Here is a 6,202-nt window from a genome sequence, read left to right on the forward strand (position 1 = left end):
TATCACATTTGTTGAACATTCTAGATTTCACCAAGTTACACAGTCCCAGTCTTTATCTTTCCTCCTTTCTTCTGGTGTCTCACATGCTCCCAACCTTCCTCTCTCAACCATATTCATCGTTATCTTTGTTCAGTGTACTTGCATTGCTGTGCTACCATCTCCCAAAATTGTGTTCCAGACCAAGCACTCCTGTCTTCTATCACTCTGTAGTGCTGCATTCAGTATTTCCCATAGGGTGGGTGTCTTGTTTACAAAGTCTCTCATTGTCTGTTTATTGGAAAATATTTTGAGCTCTCCTTCATATTTGAAGGACAGCTTTGCTGGATATAGGATTCTTGGTTGGCAGTTTTTCTCTTTGTTTCTTAAATATATCACACCACTTCCTTCTTGCCTCCATGGTTTCTGCTGAGAAATCCACACAGTCTTATTAAGCTTCCTTTGTCTGTGATGGATCACTTTTCTCTTGCTGCTTTCAGGATTCTCTCTTTGTCTTTGACATTTGATAATCTGATTATTAAGTGTCTTGGCATAGGCCTATTCAGATCTATTCTGTTTGGAGTACGCTGCACTTCTTGGATCTGTAATTTTATGTGTTTCATAAGAGATGGGAAATTTTCATTGATTATTTCCTCTATTATTGCTTCTGCCCCTTTTCCCTTTTCTTCTCCTTCTGGGACACCAATGATATGTACATTCTTGTACTTTGTTTCATCCTTAAGTTCCTGGAGATGTTGCTCATATTTTTTCATTCTTTTCTCCATCTGCTCCTTTGCATGTAGGCTTTCTGGTATTTTGTCCTCCAGTTCCTGAGTGTTTTCTTCTGCCTCTTGAGATCTGCTGTTGTATGTTTCCAATGTGTCTTTTGTCTCTTGTGTTGTGCCTTTCATTTCCATAGATTCTACCAGTTGTTTTTTTTGAACTTTTGATTTCTGCCTTATGTATGCCCAGTGTTTTCTTTATAGCCTCTATCTCTTTTGCAAAATCTTCTCTAAACTTTTTGAATTGATTTAGCATTAGTTGTTTAAATTTCTGTATCTCAGTTGAAGTGTATGTTTGTTCCTTTGACTGGGCCATAACATCATTTTTCTTAGTGTAGGTTGTAGTTTTCGGTTGTCTAGGCATCTGACCTCCTAGGCCAACCCAATCAGGTTTTCCCAGACAAGAACAGGCTCAGGTCACAGAAGGAGGAAATATTCAGTACCTGGTTTCCCTGATGGTTTTTCTTAGAGGTTTGACACACCTGTGCCTTTCTGCCCAGCAGGTGCACCTGTCAGCCTGTCACCGGCTGGTGTAAGAGGGTGTGGCCTGTGGCTCTCCTTCCCCAGGCTTTGGCATCTAGTTCCAGTAAGGCAGGCAGTAGAGCTGGGCCCCTCTCTTTCCTCTTGGGAAGCTATGTCCCCTCCAGAGATGTCATCTGCATATCAATAAGTTCTTTGTTTACTGACTCTGCTGATCAAAGTGTTTTGATTTTAAAACTGCTGAGGCTTTCTTTACTGCAAAGTGTTGCGGGCTGAAAACGGCTGAGGCTTTCTCCACAGAGGGAGAAAGGGACAGAAAGCTCCCAGATTGACCCATCAGCCAGAGATAGCACCTGATTCTCTGGGCTCCTTGTCCTGAGACAGATATGTCCTCCACCTCTCCCACAGTCAGTTGTCACCAAAAGTCTCTGTAGGCTTGTTGGGGGTTCGCTGTCTTTATTGAGCGGTTAATGTTAAAGCCCCACTTGGAACTGGGCTGAGGTACACTCGTTTGTTCAGAGAGTGCTGCTCTCTAGCACTGCAAGTTTTCCATGAGGGAGGGGCTCTCAGCTCTCCACGTGGTTCCACAGTTTTTACTTACAGATTTTATACTGCAATCTCGGGCATTCCTCCCAATTCAAGTCGGTGGATGATAAGCAGACAGTCATGTTTGTCTCCCCGCAGTTATTCCAGGTTATTTACCAGTTTTTTGGTCATTTATGAATTGTTCTGGGGGCGGGGTACTAACTGTCTTCCACTCTTCTCTAAGCTGCCATCTTCATTTCCTCCTGTCATATTTATTCTTATTTCATATTTCTAATGCTAGTAGTGTAAGTGGTATTGTATTATTTTAATTTCTAACTGTTCTTTGCTATTATACAGAAATGCAATTTAATTTTTGTATCAGTTAGTAAACATTTTTGGCTCTGTGGGCCATACAGTCTTTGGGAAAGCAGACATAAGCAATATGTAAACAAGTGGAAATGGCAAGATTTGGTCCATGAACCAGTTTGCTGAATTTTTCCATCTTTTTCTTTCTCTTCTATTTTGGAGAGTTTCTATTACCATGTCTTCAAGTTCCTTAATCTTTTCTTTTACAATGTCTAATGTACCATCAATCCCAGTCAGTGTATTTTTTAAAACTTTTTACTGTAATATAATTTACAGAACCCCACATTTCCTATTTTAACAACTTTCAAGTGTACCATTCTGTGGTAATAATTTCATTCACAATGTTGTGCTACCATCACCACCAAAATTACCAAAACTTTTTCATCACTCCAAACAGAAACTGTGTTCCCTTTAAGCAATAACTTCTCATCCTCCCCTCCCCCCCAGCTCCTGGTAACCTGCAATCTACTTTATATTTTTATGAGTTTGCATATTCTAGTATTCCATGTAAGTGGAGTCATACAATATCTGTCCTTTTGTGTCTGCCTTATTTCACTCAATGTGTCTTCAAAGTTCATCTATGTTGTATCATTTATCAGAACTTCATTCTTTTTTGCAGCTGAATAATATTCTATAATACATACATTGTTTATCCAGTCTTATCTCAGACACTTTAGTTTTCATCTCTATATGTTTGAGTTGGGTCTTTTTTTATATTTTCCATGTCTCTATTTTACATGTTCATTATATCCTCCAGCTTCATGAATATACAGAAGTTATAATAACTTTGTCAATGTCTTTCTCTTATAATTCTTTCAAATGTTTCATTTTCTGGGTTGGTTTTAGTGGATTGATTTTTGTCTATATTTTGGGTTGTATTTTCCTGATTTTTTGCATCCTGGTAATTTTTTATTAGATGCTAGATATTGTGTCTTTTATCTTCTTAGATGTAGGACAATTTTGCTATCCTGTAAATATTCTTGAGCTTTCTTTTTGGGACATAAATTACTTGGAAAGTGTTTGATAATGTGTGTTTTTGCTTTTTGTTTGGGGGAAAGAGAGCTGTGTTTATATTAGGGTTAATTTTTTCCCCATTACTGGGGCAACCCTTTTTAGAACCCTAACTGATGCCCCCTTCATCATGAGATTTTTTTCTACTCTGGATGGTGAGAAAAGGATTTTTTTTTCTGAACACCATATGATCTCTGCACTGTGTTCTTTATAATGTTTTCAGATGATTCTTTACCAGGACTTAGATAGTTTCCTCACACACCTGTGCTTATCACTACTCAACTGAATTCTCTCTGTGTGCAGCTCTTTCCTTTCCAGTACTCCATCTTGTGAAATTGTTTTGTGACACTGTAGGCTTCCCCAGGAACCCCTGCTTCATCCCCTCAACTCAGAGAGTCCTCTGCATTTGCCTATATTTCTTCTTCCTACACTATTCCCCAGTATATTTGTTCTCAATTCTAGCATATTATTTTGTATCTTAATTACTCTGTGCATTTTGTTGTGTTTACTATGTCTCTTTCTCTATTTAGCTATTTAAAGTTTCTTCTTTTTATCTATGTTAAAAAATTTTCTTGTTATATAGACACACATACATATGTGTGTATCTTTTATGGCATCCTTAATCTTTTTTCTCTTAATTAAGAGTTTACTATCTCTCTACCAGCTGTCATCATCAATGTCATGTCTCACAGGAAGTTCTCTGTTCCCAGGCATGAGTCCCTGGGCTTCTTGCCTTGGAAATGCAGCAGCCAGCACTGTGGGAAGGTGAAGAGCTTTCCCAAGGATTACTCATCCAAACCTGTCCACCTCACCACCTTCCCAGGCTACAAGACTGGCATGACCCACATTGTGTGGGATATTGATAGTCCAGGATCCAAGATGAACAAGAAGGAAGTGGTGGAGGCAGTGACCATTGTGAAGACACCACCCATGGTTGTTGTAGGCATTGTGGGCTACATGGAAACCCCTCATGGCCTCCGTATTCAAGACAGTCTTTGCTGAGCATGTCAGTGATGAGTATAAAAGGCGCTTCTGTAAGAACTGGCATAATTCTAAGAAGAAGGCCTCCACCAAGTACTTCAAGAAGTGGCAGGATTATGGTGGCAAGAAGCAGGTAGAGAAGGACTTCAGCAGCATGAAGAAGTACTGCCAGGTCATCTGTGTCATTGCACACACCCAGATGTGCCTGCTTCCTCTGCACCATCTGATGGAGATCCAGGTGAATGGAGGCACTGTGGCTGAGAAAGTGGACTGGGCCCATGAGAGGCTGGAGCAGCAGGTACCTGTGAACCAAATATTCAGGCAAGGTGAGATGATTGATGTTATTGGGGTGACAAAGGGCAAGGGCTACAAAGGTGTCACCAGCTGCTGGCACACCAAGAAGCTGCCTTGCAAGACCACTGAGGGCTGTGCAAGGTCACCTGTATTAGGGCATGGCACCCTACCCATGTGGCCTTCTCTGTGGCATGGGCTAGGCAGAAAGACTACCGCAACGTCACCGAGATCAACAAGAAGATCTACAAGATTGGCCAGGGCTACCTCATCAAGGATGGCAAACTGATCAAAAACAATGTCTCCACCAATTATGACCTGTCTGACAAAAGCATCAACCCTCTGGGTGGCTTTGTTCACTATGTTGAGGTGACCAAAGACTTTGTCATGCTGAAAGTTTGTGTGGTGGAGACCAAGAAGTGGGTGCTCACCGTCTGCAAGTCCTTGCTGGTCCAGACCAAATGCCAGGCCCTGGAGAAGATTGACCTCAAGTTCATGAACACCACCTCCAAGTTTGGCCATGGCTGCTTCCAGGCTATGGAGGAGAAGAAGGTGTTCATGGGACCACTTAAGAAAGACCGAATTGCGAAGGAAGAAGGAGCTTAATGTTAGGAACAGATTGTGCAATTGGTGGGACCTCAATAAAAAAACATCTTTTCAAAAAAGAAAAGAAAAAAGATTTTACTATCTTATTTGTCAGTTTTAGATGTATCATTTGATGATATTAATTTACTTTTCCTTCTCTGACTCCCTTCTCTTCTATTTTTAGCTGCATATTTTTAATTCTTCTCTTTTATTCATAATCACTCCCTTATTTCAAGGTTTATTCCAAAATTAAATATTTAAGTATTTTTATTGGTCTATTTGCTATTTTTTCCCAGTTATCATGATTGTCTGAATCTCTTCCACTAATGGATTTCTCAGGACTGGATTGTGAATATAGTAGTTTTTTAGTTTTGCCATTTCAAAACTGTTTGGCTAGATGTATCATCCTTGACTCTCAATTTTTTATTTGAATTTTTTTGAAGATAGCATTCTATGGCTCTCTTGTTTTGTTTGCTTGTATTGAGAATTATGTCTAATTTTTCTAGCATTATAAGTAATATATTCCTACCATTAATATATTGCTTATAATTTCTACCAATATAAGTAATAAATTTTTCCTGAGTTACCTGAGTCAGTGTTTTGTTTGTTTTTTATTTGATATTTAATATCTAATAATTTTACAAGGATATATCTCAGGGTGGATTGTTCTAGGTCAATTTTACCAGGTACATGGAAAGCCCTTTAAATGTGTAAATTTATTTGCTTATTTCTGTAAAGTTTCCCTTAGTTACACTTTTATGTATTTAAATATTATTTTTCTTCCATTGGTTTGCTTTTATTATAAGGGATTACAACTATTTATATATTAGACTGTCTTTTCCTGTCTTCAATTTCAACCCCTTTCTCTAATTTTTATTTTTTGCTATTTTTTGTTATTTTGACTGCTTTTTTGGCAATGACCCATATTAAATATTCAATTGAATCTTCTTTTCCTTAGGCAACTTGTAATTTATTCTTTAGCTTAGAGATGTTTTTCTTTTTTGCTTGTTAATTCCTTTCCTAAGGTGATTAACACCCATTGCATTTCTTCCTGATTGTGTTAATTTGTTTGCAGTTTTGAATTTCTTATTCTGTTACTTTTTGAGAATTTTTAAATTCAATTTGAAGTGTTTGTTATAGTTTTATTCCACATTATGTTATTCTTTATGGGAATATTTTTTCTTAAACTAAAAAGTTTAATTCTC

The 6,202-nt window shown here is 38.3% G+C and overlaps 1 pseudogene; it reads left to right on the plus strand.

The window, feature by feature from the left end:
* The first annotated feature begins 3,821 nt into the window (after positions 1-3,821).
* Positions 3,822-5,018, plus strand: LOC119530805 (annotated as a pseudogene).
* Positions 5,019-6,202: the final 1,184 nt, after the last annotated feature.

The sequence above is a fragment of the Choloepus didactylus genome, chromosome 4, assembly GCF_015220235.1.
Source record: "Choloepus didactylus isolate mChoDid1 chromosome 4, mChoDid1.pri, whole genome shotgun sequence".
In the NCBI taxonomy this organism is placed as follows: Eukaryota; Metazoa; Chordata; class Mammalia; order Pilosa; family Megalonychidae; genus Choloepus; species Choloepus didactylus.